This window comes from Cupressus sempervirens, chromosome 5, assembly GCF_028749045.1.
Source record: "Cupressus sempervirens isolate cs-2001-9-10 chromosome 5, ASM2874904v1, whole genome shotgun sequence".
Classification (NCBI taxonomy): domain Eukaryota; kingdom Viridiplantae; phylum Streptophyta; class Pinopsida; order Cupressales; family Cupressaceae; genus Cupressus; species Cupressus sempervirens.
In genome coordinates, this window is record NC_143122.1 from 515,298,464 (window position 1) to 515,316,848 (window position 18,385).

An 18,385-nucleotide genomic window follows, 5' to 3' on the forward strand; every position below is an offset into this window, starting at 1 on the left:
CAAAAATATACCATAGCTTTGATTAGCTTCTAGTTTCAATGTCAGGCTTTCAATTGTATAACAAAACTCTTTACAATCTAAGAATTGATAATAAAAAATGTTTATTAGTTCATGTCCTTTATTAGGTAGACTAATGTTGACCTACATGAAAAAAAAATTGATAGACTTCTAATGCTTTTTGAGTTGTGTAAAAGTCTAGGCAGTTTGGCTTGGCATAAGAAGAGCAATTTATCTAACTTGTGGATGCTTCCACATTTTATGTACATTTCTAAGGGCTCCAAGTAGAGTATAATTTCAAGTAATCAAAAATCCCTTTATTTATCCATTGATGGTTGTCCATATTATGTCAGAAAGGTCTAACTTCAAAAATTCATTAATGTATTTTTAGACACCAATTTGCATCTCTATAAACCCATATGAAATAATTCAACAAAAAAGTAATTTTGAGATAGGGCTACCATTGAACTCATTTGAAACTTCATCTACACTTGTCATCAAATTTCATTCCTTGAAAGGCTAAAATAGATGTCATGTCTACTAGTCTCCAATCTTGTTTGGCCAATTTAAAGAGAGTGATAGTTTTTCTAGTAGACCAAAGTATTTCAAATATGGAGCATAAGCATTCACAAGCCAAAGTACCATAGCCAAAATTGAGTTCTGCCAAAATTATATACAACTTTGACCATTAAAAAAAAAATTTCTAGCCCCAATTCTTTTCTCACATGCATTTCAAAAGGAATAAATATACTATAATCTACATCATTTTATACTCTAGTTGCCAACATATACTTCTTTTTAAAAATGTAATAAATCACATGACACATAAAAACATCATCAATTAATTGGAATTGGTGGGAAAACATAAAAAATAGGGTCAACAATCATTTCAAGGGTTGTTGAGAGGAATTGGATTGTACAACTATAGAATTTCAATTGAAAAACTCTATTTTTGGTGGAAAATTGTATGTTTTTTGCTTATGCCAAGTATGTATAGAGTGATATTTGAAAAATAACTCCATAAGAAGTTGGATAAATGTCTTATCTTTCATTTTCATCTAGTTTGAGGTTCTATAGTGGAGAATTGGGAGAGGAATCAAAGGACAGCCGCCTAGAGGTTGTGTTTTGATAGAAAACTAGGTTTGTCAACTTTATGGGATCACATCTCTCATTTCAACCATGGGAAAATGCTAAAACTTGGTTCAAAAAGGAGATATGAGAGTCTATTTTCATTTTCATTGGGCTTTAGAATGAATGCTTGCAGTTGTGGAGAGATATGGATGAAACCTTAGCCAGACATCTCTATGTGACTAGCAGATTTGGGTAAAGAGAAAATAACAGTCCCCATAGCTTTTGATGGGAATCAATTCAAAACATAAGAATGTATATTTGACATTATTTTTTATTTTCATAGATGTTCCCATGAATGGATTGGTTAGGATCCAAGTATAATTGATACTTCCTTCTTTTAGGAATCCAATTAGGCCTCCAAAACCTAGAGTAGGGTTTATTAGGATGGATAATATAAATTTGAGCATAAATCTGATTATAGTAACACCTAGAGGATTCTATTTTTTTCCTAATGCATAGGTCTATGAAGATTTTATCTAGTTTTCAAGCCTGGATGGGAAGATAACTGACATATATTGGCATAATCTTTTGCAAAAATTACTAGTATTCATACTCCATATAAATTTGATATCTGTACTAACTATACCTTACTATACTATGCATAGGAAGACTATACTATGATCATAAATTAAGGATGAATTAATGACATATTGATAAATTTATTGTAATCTGTTAGAAAGTACCTTGTGGTAAGGATGAATTAATGACATACTAATAAATTTTGTTAGTAAATAAGAGCCATTAGCTCCCTTCCTTAGCACATTAACATTTCCATAAGCACATTATCGTCTCCCAGCTTTTCCTTAGTGAGTAAGGTCTACATAAACTCTAGGTTTAGTGTCTTCAAGAGAAGTACTTTTTAGTCATTTTTTATTTCTCTAAGAAAAGAGTAGTTTGAAAATTCCTAAAGCCAATAGATTCTACTAAAACCTTGATTAAAAAATTAGACATTAATGATGGCACTATTCCATTACATTTATTGAATCACCATAAGTAGCCATAGGGATATCCCTTACAAAATACATTCATTATAACATCCTTCCTACACTATGTTGAACATGTTCATTTGTTTACAGTTAAGACGTGTAGTTTATGATGACCTTGAATGCATTTGGAGCTTGGCAGACCCACCTTTGTTTCTTAGTGTTCACAATATCAATGTTTGGTACAATTTCATTTGAACCAAAATTAATTGGAGTGTCACTCCCACTAGTCATGTCATGTGCATAATCTAGTTCAATATCATTTCAAACATTTGACAAAATGTCAAATTATTAACAACAAAAGGAAAATAATTTCACAAAACTTAAACAAACTATTGTCAGATATGCATAATGTAAATCAATTGAAATCAATCTCATATCCAAGTGGGAAAAACTGTCATACCACCATACTGGGTTCTAGTTTCTGTACCTACGTCCATATCCAAATTGCAACTTAGGGCTCAAGATTCCTAGTAGGGTATTTAATTACATAGGGGATATTGCTTTATAAACATGCCCAAGTAAAAATGGGTTTCATCCTTTACTATGCATGCCCATAACAAAGAGGTTCCATGGGTTTATAATTTTGTTGTCTTGAATAGCATGCAACTTATACAAAGGTTGGGCTTCTAAAAAGAATGTGATTTAATAAATTTGACAAAGGTCATGCCTACAATTTGTAGGGTCCACATCTATAATGATGATGCCTAATACCAAAACGTATGCAATATTTATCTTTGTTTAAAACTGTATAAATAAAATTGATGCCTCCAAAAAATGACACTAATAATGTAGATGCATATTAAGTACAAAATGTCCAAGATGTCAATGAATGGACAAGAAATCCTAGGCTTTCTGGGCATTTTAGACATGAAGTTAGGGTAGATTTGGCCCAAAATGCATACATGTTGAGTGATTAATGGATCCCTAACATAAAACCCTTGCAAATCTCATTTCTAAAGCCAAAATTAGACAAAATGAAGTGAACGATGAGAAGTATTAGAGCCAAATCGAGTGCTACTCTAAGAGACACCACTTATAAATTCAAACCAAGCTATTGAGTGTAGTGTCAAAGTCTTTTAGGTGTTAGAGAAGGCTTTTACTAATTTGTTTGGAAATATGTAATTTTGGTTCTACTTGATTGCCTAGAGCAACAGTTGAAGAGGATGGATCAGTAAGAGAATACTTGATGGCCAATGCTTGTGATAGAGAATGCTAGGAAGATAAAATTGGAGATAAAGTAGTAATATGGACTTATCTTCCAGCCCTACAGAAGACAAGCTAGCCAGCCTAAATTTGAAATAGTGGTCCCAGAAGACAAGCACCCAACTTGGAAGTTATGTTTTTGGAATAATGCAAGGAGGGGACTAAAACATTCTCCTATTCATACTATACCTTTTCATGATAGCACAACATAGCTCTAGAGCATCATGGACAAAGCAACTAATCCTACTCAAACTTCTGGGAACACTTCTTCCAAATCATGGCAAGACATATGGTAGACAAATCATTGTGCAATGTGAGTCACTATTCATTTAATAGATCAATGAAGGCTAACTAGAAACTATGTTGTTGAATCCCAATAAATAATCACATGGATTTTTAGTTCTTCACTTAATAAGCTACAAAAGAAGTAGTGGATTTAGAAAATAAACTTAAAATTTGATAGGCTTCTTTTCGTTTTAGTTGTTTTGGTTTAAGGAAAAAGAGTATAGATGTGTTTATAGTTCCTTTCAGATTTTTTTGGAAGAAGAGCTAATCCTTCTCCTCATTTCCTTATATTTTTTAACAAAAGATGCAAGTTTTCTTACTCTCATTATGTACTTAAAATGTTTAATGTGCTTATTCATATTTGCTCCTTGTTTGAGTGGGATTTTATCTTTGGAAATTCATCTATTCCAATAATATATTATCTTGAACTATTCTTTTTTAGAATAAATGGAACATTTCTATTTTTTTAGAACTCACTCATATGTATTGATTTATTGCACATTAACATGATTTTATTCATTTTATGGAGAAAATATATTGGATTTGGTTGGAAAGATCGTATGAAAATTCTAAATGAGAACCAAGAGATTATTTAGTAGGAGAAATATGATCATGGTTTGAGGGATGGCATTTTGTAAGCTTTAGATTTTTGAAGCTAAAAGAAAACTTTTGTTCATTTAGCTTCAAGTGAAGAAGTTACAATTAAGAACATGAGATTGATTTGAAAATGGATCAGCTTTTAAGAAGTGTTGAATGTGAGTTTTTGCAATTCTAAATGTACTTTTTGCTATGCCTCCCACATTTTAGTATCAATTAGAAAATAAATATACTGGTGGTAACTTTTTTCTTTTTGATAGCCTAGGTTAGAAATTTTGTAGAATTCTAGTGGAAAAGTTTATTAGAATGTAGACTCAAGCATATGTACCTAGATAGGTTGTTGGGGACATAGAAGGATAGATACCTAGCTTGACACCATAGAATGGAAGTAGTTTATCTTCACATATTGGAGGCTTTTAGAGGAAATGGAAAGGGGGTAGTGATTTAACCAATGTTTGAAATTGTATGTTAGACAAAATGTAAGTTAACAAGGTCCCAAAGAAAAAAAAAAAAAAAAACAATTAAAAAATTTGTGTGTAGGCACTAAGGCACATATTTATCCTAGCTTTCTTAGAGCTTTTAGTGTGCTTCTAAAATGCCTTTTCTCTCTTAAATTTTTTAAGTCTTAATTAGGTGTGTAGACAGATGGTACCTTACCAAGTGAGCCATATGATTTTCACTTGTGAAAGATTGTCTTAACTTATAAGCAATAATTTTAAATGTTGTTACATGTGCTAGTGTTATTTTTCATCTAAGTGTGGCACTAGGATGAAGATGTTTTTGACTTTTCAATATGTTTTTCTATATCTGTAGTGTTGTGCAAATCTCATAAACAAATTGCTTCTTTTCAATGCTTCTCAACAAAATATCTCTTGATATCTAGAATACATTAATGGTGTTTATTTCTATACAAAATTAAACTTCTCAAATGATGTAAAAGTTCCCCTAGATTGGAGAAACAACTCTATAATGTTGCAATGGATTTGGAGGAAGTTTTATTTAAAGAAGCTACTTCAAAGGTATACCTATATAGATAACTATTACATTGTAATATCTTGTGAGATTGTTGAGAAAAATTTTAGTTCAATGTGCCAATATAGTTGTAAATGGCATGGTTGTTTATGTAGGAAGAAATTATCTCCTTATGTGGATATCTTTTCTATCTTGGTCTTTGTGCTAATGATTTCTCCTCTAGCATATAGAGAGTGATAGAGCATGCATGCATGAATTTGATAACAAATTTGTTGGAGTCTTTAAGTTTCCTATTGAACTTGTCCACCTCCTTCTTTAACTCCTTAACTATGACATCAAAGAATCACTACTTGGTTCTTGATAATCCACAACATCCCACTAACCTTGGGACCAATGGCAACCATATTAGTGTCCTCCTCAAACAACACCTGTTTCTTTTCAATGCTTCTCAACAAAATGTCTCTTGCTATCTAGAATACATTAATGGTGTTTATTTTTGTACAAAATTAAACTTCTCAAATGATGTAAAAGTTCCCCTGGATTGGAGAAACAACTCTATAATGTTGCAATGTGTTTGGAAGAAGTATTATTTAAAGAAGCTACTTCAAAGGTATACCTATATAAATAACTATTACATTATAATAGCTTGTGAGATTGTTGGGAAAATTTTTAGTTCAATGTGCCAATATAGTTTTATATGACATGGTTGTTTATGTAGGAAGAAAGTATCTCCTTATGTGGATATCCTTGTCTATCTTGGCCTTTGTGCTAATGATTTTCTCCTCTAGCATACAGAGAGTGATAGAGCATTCATGCATGAATTTGATAACAAATTTGTTGCAGTCTTTAAGCTACCTATTTAACTCATCCACCTCCTTCTTCAACTCCTTGACTATGACATCAAAGAATCATTACTTGGTTCTTGATAATCTGCAACATCCCACTAATCTTGGGACCAGTGGCATCCATCTTAGTATCCTCCTCAAACAATACCTACTTCTTTTCAATGCTTCTCAACAAAATGTCTCTTGCTATCTAGAATACATTAATGGTGTTTATTTCTATACAAAATTAAACTTCTCAAATGACATAAAAGTTCCCCTTGATTGGAGAAACAACTCTCTAATGTTGCAATGTGTTTGGAGGACATTTTATTTAAAGAAGCTACTTCAAAGGTATACCTATATATATAACTATTACATTATAATAGCTTGTGAGATTGTTGAGAAAGATTTTAGTTCAATGTGCCAATATAGTTGTATATGACATGGTTGTTTGTGTAGGAAGAAATTATCTCCTTATGTGGATATCCTTGTCTATCTTGGCCTTTGTGCTAATGATTTTCTCCTCTAGCATATAGAGAGTGGTAGAGCATGCATGCATGAATTTGATAACAAATTTATTGGAGTCTTTAAGCTACCTATTGAACTCATCCACCTCCTTGTTCAACTCCTTGACTGTGACATCAAATAATCACTACTTGGTTCTTGATAATCCGCTACATCCCACTAACCTTGGGACTGGTGGCATCCATCTTAGTATCCTCCTCAAACAACACCTACATGGGAGAGGAGTTGGGAGTATGGGCAGGGTTTGGGGTGAGAGGGAAAACATGAGGAGAGGAGGGGGTGGATTTTTTCTTAGCAAAGGAAGGGGAGTCATGGGTTTTGCTAGAAGAGTGAGTGGAAAACTCATTAGTGGCTTTCATAATGGAATTATCAGACTTTGTGGACTCATTTTTCTTTAGGGCCTACTTGAATTTTTCTTTAGCAATCATATGAGCACCCAAAGTTTCAATGTGGTCACTAGAATCAACTATGGAAACCTCATTTTTTCTTTCTTTAAGCAACTTGTTGATCTTAGTGCTATTTTTTTCACTAAATGTAGAGGGAGGAGGACTCAATTTTAGCTATTTTCCTAATGGTGCCAACATGAGAGAGACCAACTTCATGGGTAGAGCCTAGGAATGGGGGTGGGGTAGCATGTTGCACAAAAATGAGAAGAAAATTAATAGGGGGACATAAGGAACATTAGAATTATACAACCTAAACATGAGGCCTTTGTGGAGAATGGAATTTTCCTTTCCCTTACAGATAGCTCAATATTGCTTTCAATTGAGGGTAGTGATTTAACCAACATTCAAAATTGTATGTTAGACAAAATGTAAGTTAACAATGCCCCAAAGGGAAAAAAATTGTCATGTAGAGCATTTGTATGGAACCAACCGGAGAATGAATGGATGTGATTGGTTCCTTCTTGAAGAGTTGTTTTGTTCTTTGGTTGTGATGTAATACGGATGTGATAACACCATCCATTATGTGAGTGTTTTGACCTTTTGAGTGGACAAGGCTCTTTTTGGTCACTTTATAAACCAAGAGAGACCTTAGTCCACTAGGTTAAGTTTTGTTGGTTTTGAGTGTTCTTGAGTCTAATAACTAAAAAAAAAAGTTTATTTTAACCTTAGATATTATTGGATTTGAGAAAATACGCAAATCAAATCCATAAGCCCTTGAATCACCTACACATAGAAAACCCATCATAGAGAAGAAAAAGACAAGAAGAGGCAAGGGTTCGGTTTGAAAATAAGAAAATTGTATTCTCAAATAAAAAGTAAATTGTTGTACAATATGATATGAAAGATATGAAATTACAATAGGAGAGCTTGAATATAAAGGCCTCAAGGAGGCTTCTAGAATAAGTTAGAAGGCACTAGGAGATAAGTATGACAACTAAGAATATGTCCACAAAAGGTGGATTATCCTCAATGAACATGAGAAGATAAGTATGACTTAGATAGGAACAAAGTCTTGTGTTGTCAACAACTCCTAAAATACAACTAATAAATAATGCATTTAACCTAAGTAAACTTAAGTAAAAGCGTAAATAATTATTATTTACTCTAACACCCCCCTTAAGTGAAACTTAGGGGAATGCACTTAAGCTAACAATAGCTAAGATGAAATGTAGAATGGGTACTAGCAACAAGGCCATGTTAGGTACCCATGTACAAATGCAAAGAAATGCAACCTATGAAAATGGGAAAAGAGGGAAAACTACATGGGAAAAACCCTCCCCCAAAAAGAGGTAAGTAAAAACATGTTGAAAAATAAGAAGGAAGGAAGATCTCAATAGGACCCCCCAAGGAAAACTTCTGTAATCCAAAGCATAGACCAGTAATGGCTCAAGAGACTCTCTAGAAACCATAAGTACAACCAGCCCCCCCATGAGAGATAGAAAAGACACCAAAGCTCCCTAGAATAATGAAGCCCTTGGAGAAAGAATCAAACCAATGAAACTCCAATGTAGAGGAAACAAGGGAACCCTTGAATGAGAGGGGAAACTAGAAGGCCTAGCTAATGCTCAAAAGAGAAAATATGAGGATCCTGAAAGGGAATCCCCAAGGGAGGTGTGATGGCACTGTCATGAATGTCCATTGTAGAATCCACAATAGATGCACCTGGAGGCTCAATGAAAGGAGTTGGAGGGTTAGACAAAGATGAAGAGAAAAGACCTCAACTAGATGTGGTGTGGTAGTCAAAATAGGGATCTAAGGAACAATACAAAGGTTCAAGTATCTTGACTACACCATATGATGCTCCTACAAAAGAGAAGAATCATGCTCCAATAATGGAGATGGTGGACCAAAGTGTGAGATAGTGTAGAGATGGGTAGAAGGATCAACTACCCCTATAGAAATAAGGCCTCCTATGGCACAATCTTAATAAAGACTGAATCTGTAGTGAACTCAACTATCTTCCCTAATCCATTGCATGTATTCTAAGAAATCGAGAGAAGGTTTGTGGATACAGATGGAACGTAGAATACATCATTGAATATACCATCCTGGATGCAAATTGAACCTTTCCCATTGACTAGTAGGGTAGTTTTATTTCCCATGAGAATATGAGGAATGGGAGAAGCCTTAAGAGTAGAGAAGACACCATGAGAAGATGTCATATGGTGAAAAGCACCTGAATCCAATATCCAAGGGACCTGTGAAGGGGATGCAAAGGATGCTCGTATTGCATGACCCTTTCCAAGATCTAATGTAGAGGTCAAAGATACGGAAGAAGACTAAAAGGAAGACCCTTGTGAGGTAGAAGAGGATGGAGATGAAATAGTGCTTTTCTAAAGAAGAGCTTGTAAATCTGCAATCTATTTCTCATAGCCATCAAATATCTTCTAAAAATAATGTGCCTCATCATGAGATCCTATTTGACAATAGGAATAGGTAGGAGTCTTAGTCTTCTTTCTCTCCTTCTTCTTAGAAGAAGAAGATGGACTAGTAGAGTGTTGAGAGGAGGAATCAGATATCTACTTCTGCTTCTGCTCCTGTGTACCCTTGGCAAGCAATGCTTGTGACTATGAACCTATAAGTGAATCCATTTGAGTGATCTTGGACTATTCTTGTGTCAACCAATCACAAAATGTCTCAAATTATGGCATCTGATGTTTGTTAATAGTGGAGTAGAAAGTGGAACAAAAGATCTGATATTGTCCTTGCAACTTTGAGAGTATCATAAAGATGCACTCATTATCTATTTTGTTGCTCCCACATCCCTACAAAACTATATGTAGAGATTTGAACTTCATCAAGAAGTACTTAATCATGGAAAAGTTGTGAAGTGTCAAAGAAGTCAACTATGCATCAAGTTTCGATGCCCAAAATTCATTCACTATGCTAAAAAAGTTATGAAACTTGATCCAAATAGCCTGAGGAGTGGTCAAACCATCCAAGTGAAACAATAGACTATTGGATATGTTCAGTCCAATCAATCCCATGGCTTCATCCATTTTTTTAATGTGTTGAAGAACCTCAAAAGGGCACTACAAAATAGGTTGGTTCTCATCCAGACATGACCATAAGCCTCTTGAAATGAGAAGCCTAGTCATTTTTGCTTTCTAGGTGTGATAGTTGTGTGGTGTGAGCTGGGTCACAGAATGATCCAACATTGAGAGAAGAAGATAGAAGTAGAAGGGTCTTATTCTAAAATAAATTATAGAAAAGAAAATTCTCCCCCCCACAACGTATAAAGATATCCCTCAAATACTAAAGAAACAACTACAAAAAGCACAAAAATTGAGAAAAGAACCTAGATTCTAGATGTGGAGAGGAAGGAAACTGAAGCCTCTACTTCAACACCAAAAATAGGAGATCAATATTACTCCAAACTGATTCTAGATCTAGAAAGTAGACAATAAATCATGGACTTTTTTTTTAAATAGCATTGAAATATGTGTCCATATGAGCCTAAATGATGCCTTTGAAGGTGCAAAAAATGGGGTTTTTGAGTTGCAAAAAAAATAAAGAATAGAGATGTCAAACTTCCTGCACCAATGTGTAGATCACGAAATTCTACCCCAAAACAAAAAAAAAAATTGCTTGAAAAAACAAGTCTGTATGAGGGAGATATCGATGTTTGAAAATCACCTCTGTAGTTATTTTTTCTGAGTCACCACTATTGCACCTCCAAAAAATAAAGAAAAAACCCCAAAAAATGTCAGAACTATTATGTCAAACCCTCTTTCTCCTTTTTCTCCAAATACTAAACAAGCTACAATAGATCTGGCTCTAATACCATGTTGGAATTGGGCAAAAATGTAAATCAAATCTACAAGCCCTCGAATCACCTGCACGTAGAAATCCTATCACAGAGAAGAAAAAGACAAGAAGAGGCAAGGGTTTGGTCTAATAATAAGAAAATTGTATTCTCAGATAAAAATTAAACTGTTGCACAATATGATATGAAAGAAATTAAAATTACAATAGGACAACTCAAATATAAAGACCTCAAGGAGGCTTCTAGAAAAATCTTGAAGGCACTAGGAGATAAGTATGACAACTAAGCATATGTCCACAAAAGGTGGATTATCCTTGATCAAGGTCAAAAGATAAATATGACTTAGATAGGAACAAACTCTCATGTTGTCAACAACTTCTAGACTACAACTAATAAATAATTCATTTAACCTAAGAAAACTTAAGTAAAAGCATAAATAATAATTATTTACTGTAACAAATATGTCTTTCCCATGATTTCTAAAGGTTTGGAATCATTTGGTAACAATTAGGGAAAAAATGTAAAAAGTTGTCATATTTGGCAAAAAATGGCAAAATTGCTAAATGCAACTTTTTGAAAAGTTGTCATGAAAAGTCATTTTAACCTCCCAATGTTCATAACCATCAAAAGTTGGTTTGAATTAGTTGGTTGAAGGTGGTGGCCTTTATAGGCTACTTGTTGATCCAATTGAGTGGGCATTATAGGATACCATGATGGAACATTGATCCAAATTTGTGGAGACAATTTCCATAACTTACTATGGAAGCAATGATTGATTCTATGCATACAACTGATAGGGGTATTGAAGGCTACACTGAAAAATTTATTCTAAAACTGGAAGGATACACTCAAAATTTTTGCTAATAGTGAAGATTACCTCTGAAAGAGGAAGTTGATCTTACTAAGGCTTTTGCTTCAGTTGTGAGGGGTTTGAGTTTCTTGGATGAGATACACATGAATTGAATTCAAATTGATTAAAGGATATTTTATGATGCATGTGATATGTTTTTTGTATTATAGGATCAATGATTTTTTACTTATGTTGGATGTTTACAAGTTTAATGTGGGTTTTAACTTTTTGGACTTTATTAACTTATCTTGTACTTGTAAATGGATGAGATTATTATTGTAGGAAGTCAACATGGGATCAACATGGGATCAACATGAAGGAACAGTGATTGCAAAGATCACCTTAGTTTCCATGTAGCTAAGAGATTAGCATGGAGAGATTGCAATTATGCAAGAGATAAATCCTTAATAATCTAGTGCTCAGTTAAAGAACTTAAAATTTTTGGACATAACTAAGTCAACTACTTTGTTTAGGAACTACTAGTTGTTAGATTATACTAATTGATTGGTCAAACTAGTTGATTGATCATTCAAATTGAGTGACACTCTAGTGTGTTGTAATACTAACTTGGAGCTTTACTTGACACCTCATCTAGTTGCTTTTAGTTTTTAAATGCAATTATCTATTTGAAAGGCACACATTATAATATAACTATGATCCATGTAGTCTTTTCTAAAATTGTATTCTAGTGCTGCAGACTCTTTTTTTAATTTAAAATTCTAATTAGAAGACCATGTTTGAGAGCCCAATACTTCGTATTCTTTGTTACTTTTTTCAGTAGTATATGTTAGTACATGAGCATATTCAAAGGTTTTTTTATTTATTGAAGTTTTAGTGTTTTAAGCCACCCAATTTTTGTGTACAAAAATTGGCGATGGTCTAAAATTTATCATCAATAGATTGATCAATGCCATCAAAATGTTTGATAACTTCCCTCCCTAGTTTGTATGGACACTTTAGTTATTACCAAAGAAATAATAGTGGGTATGATGCAATTGGAATGCTCTCCCAAACACTGCTAGCTCTACTCTACAGAATATTTTTTGTGCATTTATTGGGATACTTAGTAATGGGCTATGATACAAATGAAACACATGCTTTAAATATTGCATCTTTAAAACTTAGTGGCCCAATGTTTTCTCAAGTTAAATCTTAGTTTTTTTACTATACTAAAGAGAGTCTTAAAACCACTTACCTAGATTTTAAGATATTCTTATGTTAGTCCCTTTATAGTACTTATTTTCCTTTTCCATAAAACTCATCAATACATGTCTATTCTTTATCATTGAAATTAGCTTTAATGTGTGTGTGTTGCAGAAGGTATGCCTTAGTTACATATGTGCTGACATGGATAGAGAGGTTCATGCTCTTATGGCAAGGATGCCATATGTTGATTGTTTTCAAAGCTTTATGTTTTGATATTTCTTTGAAATTATTAAATTATATATAAAGAAAAAATTTTCTCTCTCCAAGTACCATATCTCCTAAAATTATCTGTACTAGTACAGGTACTAATCTCCATGTATCCTATCTCCTATACTTGAAAATTAGTCATATCAATATTGATATCAATATCCCAGTCTCTAGTTGACCTCGCTTGTTGCTGCTATTTATGAAATTATATCAATTCAATTATATGTTTTTTCATCAAGCATATTAAGTTAGAACTATAACAATTCCTAAATTATGAAAAGCTAAGAAATATCTATGAAAAGAACAATCCTATATTTCTTTTTCCTCAAAACAATTACATTATCATGCTCAAACCTAAACCAAAATTCACTTGCACTAAATTAAATATACAAGATTCATGTATCATCTATAATGATGTAGTTAATTAATTAATAATGCATCACAAATATTTATCCCATCAAAACTTAACCTTGACTATAATTCATTTTAGATACATTAACATAGTTGGATTAAAGAAATATTATGATCAATTCTATTTGATATATTGTGATAACCACTTAATGCCTTCACCATACCCCATTTTCCTAACAATGCTACACATGAGAGCCTCAATAGGTCATACATTAGAGCCTACATGATTGAACTTTCCCTTACCAATGGTGTAATTTGTCAGGGATGGGTAATATCAAATTTCCTCCTCTAATGTTGCATATCGATTATCAATTCTATTTCCTAAAATTAGAAAAATATAGTTGTAATTGAATCATCAAATAGTAATGCATCTAGCTCCTTTTTTTAACCTACGAATTGGTCTTTATCAGTAACATTAAAATGATACACAAAAATTTTCACCTTAGCATAGTAATTTCTTAAGACTCTCCTAACAATCTAATGGCCACCCAGATTAAAATCCTTGAATTTTATTTTCTCAATACTAAGTTCTTCATATGTGGGATACTTCATAGGTTGATGTTGAACTAGTCACTTGTCTTTCAACATGTGTAGCAAAGTGATCTTCCTTAAGCTGTCAAGACCCAAGAAGAATATCTTCACTCTCTTCTACCACAACCATAGGGAACCAATCAAATAGAAACTCTTTGACCCCTTGTCCACACAAACCCTAGTAATATGGCCAAAAAAATGAATTAAATTAGTGCCTCAAAATAGAAGATTGGTTTGAATTACAACCTAATGGGAGCCCAAAATTATAATTAGAGTCCACAATTGATGCACCACCAAATGACATTGAACAATCCTATATTGTTTGACTTGATATGAAGATTTTCTAATCATAAGTGAAAAATGGTAGAAAATAGAAACAATTAGGACATAAAATTAATTGTATACACCTCTTCTTCCCAAAATTGCTGGCGCAAAAATCACTTGGAAGTTCAAGTGATTCCATGGTTTCCCTTGACATGCAAAATCTCATATGCGCTCAATGTAGTTTGCAAATGTTTAGTTTCAAATATTTTTATTTTTCTTCCCAAGAAAATTTTGTGCCTTTTTTCGAGGGTAAATGAAAATGTAAGCAATTTTTTTGTTTGAATAAAATAATAGTAGTTTCTAGTTTTATTTATAATAATTTAAATAATAATTTAATAATTTAAGTTGTAAAATTAATTGTCTTTAAAAAAAATCTTAAAATATGTTTTTATGTAATTTTAAATTAATGATTCTAAATTTGTTTATAAATCTAAAAATATATCTCATAATAAATCAAATATTAAATTAGATGATGGAAAATTGACATTAAAATAAACCAAATATCAAATGAGATGGTGCAAAAATGGCAGTATTTTCCAAACACACAATCTAGTAATAGAAATACAAATATCACTCATGGAATCAAAATAGCAACAAACATGAATTAAAATTAAAAAAAAAATTCATATTGATGTTCTATAAACAAAATTCACGGTCACTCTTGACATATTATTATTGGATATAATTGTTCAATTGTGTGTTGTCTTTGATGTTACACAAATGTCATATCAATTATCAATCAGAGTCTACCAAGCTCACTTGGTCAGCAAGGAAAATGATAGAGTTTACTGAGCTTTCAAGGTTAGTAAGGAAAAATTTAGTGTCTATCGAGATTACTCGGTCATCAAAGGAAAATATGGTAGAGAATAGTTGTTACCGAGCTCTCATGGTCAGTGAAGGAGATTTAGTTCTTGTCGAGTTCACTCAGCAGCCAAAGGATTTTGCAAAATTTGTAGTATTAATTGAGTTGAGATGGTTAGCTTAGGAAATTGCTTCTGGAGTAGTGTTTACTGAGTAGGGTTAGTCAATGAAGGATTTCATTATTTTGGGAAATAAAGTTTATTTGTTTAATGTAATATTTGAAGCCGACTGATGTATGGTTTATTGGTAAATGTAACTTGTAATTAAGCTAATTTGACAAATTGTAATGTATAAATAAAAGGTCAAGTTGTGGATTCTAATTGTAAGGAACAAGTATGCAATGATCTGATTGTGTGAAGAGGTAGTGCAAGCAAATTTTGAAGAAGGATTAGATATCCTTGAGGAGAAGCAGAGTTGTATTTGATCAGCGAGGATTTATTGAAGCAAAGTAGAGATCTATATCAGAAAAGTTTAGTTGCATCTCATTCAGGTCACTTATTGTTACTTTCTCACCATTGTAACAATATTTCCTAAATCTTTTAACAGAGTTGGTTTAACAGCGATTTTGTAATTCCTTTAACAAGGTGGATAGTTTAGTTGAATTGTTCTAAAGACCTCTAGCAAGGCCACTCCTAGCAGAGTGATTAAAATCCTCTAATAGAGTCACACCTAACAGTGTGTTTTGTAACCTTTAATAGGGTTGGCTCCTAATAGGGCTCACTTCAGAAGAGTGAAAATTGGTAGCTAGTTACTTGGTGGTTTTTCTCATATTAGGTTTCCACATTAAATTTGGTGTCTTTTGTGTTCATGTTATTTACTTTTGCATGCATGTTAATAATTGTGAATGCTTAAAATCAGTAACAAGTTAATCTACTAAGTTGTAACATTTTTGTGAATGTTTATCGAGTGACAGCAGTAAGTAACTTGTTTGACATCTAAGGGTTGTAGAGATTTGTTTCTGTGGTTACTGATTCAACCCCCCCCCCTCCCCTCTCAATTACTCCATCTATAATTCCAATAATTGGTATCAGAGCTTTTGGTACTTACAGGAAAAGATTTCAAGGATCTAAGCTAAAGATTAAGATGTCTTACAAGAGGGAAATTCCAAGACTTAACAAGGACAACTTCTTAGCATGGCAAGGATTGATGAGACTTCATCTAGCTTCCATTGGAGATATAGGACTGAAATATCTAGATAAAGCATATGTAGAACCTTCTAGCACATTGTCTATCAATGATATTGCTGAAAAGAAGACTTGCAACAACATCATGATGATAGATATTGCATCTACCCTAAGTTATGAAGAATTTGATAATATCAAGGATTAAAAAATTGCTTTTGAAATGTGGAACAAGCTAAAGGAAATCTATGGAGGAGATGATAATGTGAGAAGAGCCAAAGAAAAAAGTTTAAGAGGTCAATTTGATCAGATGAGGATGAGAGAAGATAAAAACATTGCAAAATATGTTGAAAGAGTTAAAGCAAGTGTTAGTGCAATCAAAGCATCTAGAGGAGATATCAAGGAGGAAATAGTTATAAGTAAAGTTCTTAGAACACTACTTCTCATTTATGCAATCAGAGTTTCTACAATTCAAGAAAGAAGATGTAAAGCAAATCATAAGATAAATTTAGGTGCCATAGTTGGAAGATTGGCTACATTCGAGCTAGATAACTATGATAATTATGCTCCAGCTGCCAAGAACATTGAATCAGCATTTGAAGCCAAGCTTTCACTCAAGGAGAAAGGCAAGAAGATAAAGAATTCTTAGTTAAATAGTGAAGAAGAATTAGAATAGAGTTTAGAAAGTGATCTTGAGGTGGTTGAAGCTGAGCTAGCAAGGAAAAATTCAAGAGGCAAAGGGAAATACAAAGGTAAGGTTCCTCTAATCTACTTTTTGTGTGAAAAAATTGGACATATTGTTGCTAGATGCCCAAATAAGCAGAACAAGGATGAGAAGAAAGGTCACAAGTGCAATGGCAAGAAAGACTTCAAATCATTCAAGGACAAAGGTGAGAAAAGATGTTTCGTGGCTAAGGATTCTAATGATTCTAATGATGAAGAAGAAGATGAAATTGTTTACATTGTTGTAAATGATGAATCTGATAATGATGAGGAAATGGCACTTATTTCTCATGTGAGCAAAAATGATACTTGGATTATAGATAGTGGTTGTTCTCATCACATGACTGAAAAAAAAGTTTGAACATTTTGAAAACTATGATGGTAGTAGTGTGAGGTTTGGTAATAATGAACCTTGTTGCATAAAAGAAAAAGGAAGAATCTCTTTAACCAAAGAACTTGTATGTGATAATGCATATTGGTAGAAGGACTAAAACACAATTTTTTGAGTGTGGCATAGCTACGCAATAATGGATTCAAAGTGGAATTCATGCATGGAAAATCAAGACTACTAGATGGCAAAGGAAAGCTGAGTGGATCAAGCACTCAAACAAAAGGTAACTTGTTTTATCTTGAACTTGGTGAACGTTCATGTTTTATAGCTCAAGTTGAAGAAAGTTGGTTATGGCATAGAAGGTTGTGTCATGTGAACTTTGATAACTTGGTGAAAATAAGTAAATTCAGGAAAGTAAAAGGCATTCCTAACATAAAGAAACCTAAGGTTGGTATATGAAAGAATTTTCAAATTGGCAAGATGGGAAATACTAGTTTTAAAAGTAAGAACTATCAATCTGAAGAAGTTTTAGAAATTGTGCATACTGATTTTTGTGAATCTATTAGAATTGAAATTTATACTGGTGAAAAGTTCTTCATTCTTTTTGTTGATGATTACTCAAGAATGATGACTATCATGTACCTAAGAGAGGAATTAGAAGCATTTGAAAAGTTTAAATGGTATTTAGCCAGAGTAGAGAAGGAAATAGGCAAAAGACTGAAATGCTAGAGGTCAAATAGAGGTGGTGAATTCATTTCACATGAGTTTAATAACTTTTGCATTGAAAGGGAAATCAAAAGGTAAGTTTTAGCACCTGAAACTCCTGAACAAAATGGAATAGTTGAAAGAAGGAACAGATCTATCATGGATTATGCAAGAACCTTAATGATTGAAAAGAGCATTGCTATCAAATACTAGAAGGAAGCTATCAGCACTATAATTCATACCTTGAATTGAGTATAGTTGAAGAAGGACTCATTCAAAACCTTCTATGAGTTATGGTATGGCTACAAACCCAATGCAAGTTACCTAAAAGTATTTGGAAGAAAATGTTACATTTTGAAAGAATCTAGAAAAGGTAAATTTGA

General features: G+C 32.9%; 1 pseudogene; it reads right to left on the reverse strand.

The window, feature by feature from the left end:
- Positions 1-13,527: 13,527 nt before the first annotated feature.
- Positions 13,528-14,400, reverse strand: LOC149556968 (small COPII coat GTPase SAR1A pseudogene; annotated as a pseudogene).
- Between the last annotated feature and the right edge of the window lie 3,985 nt (positions 14,401-18,385).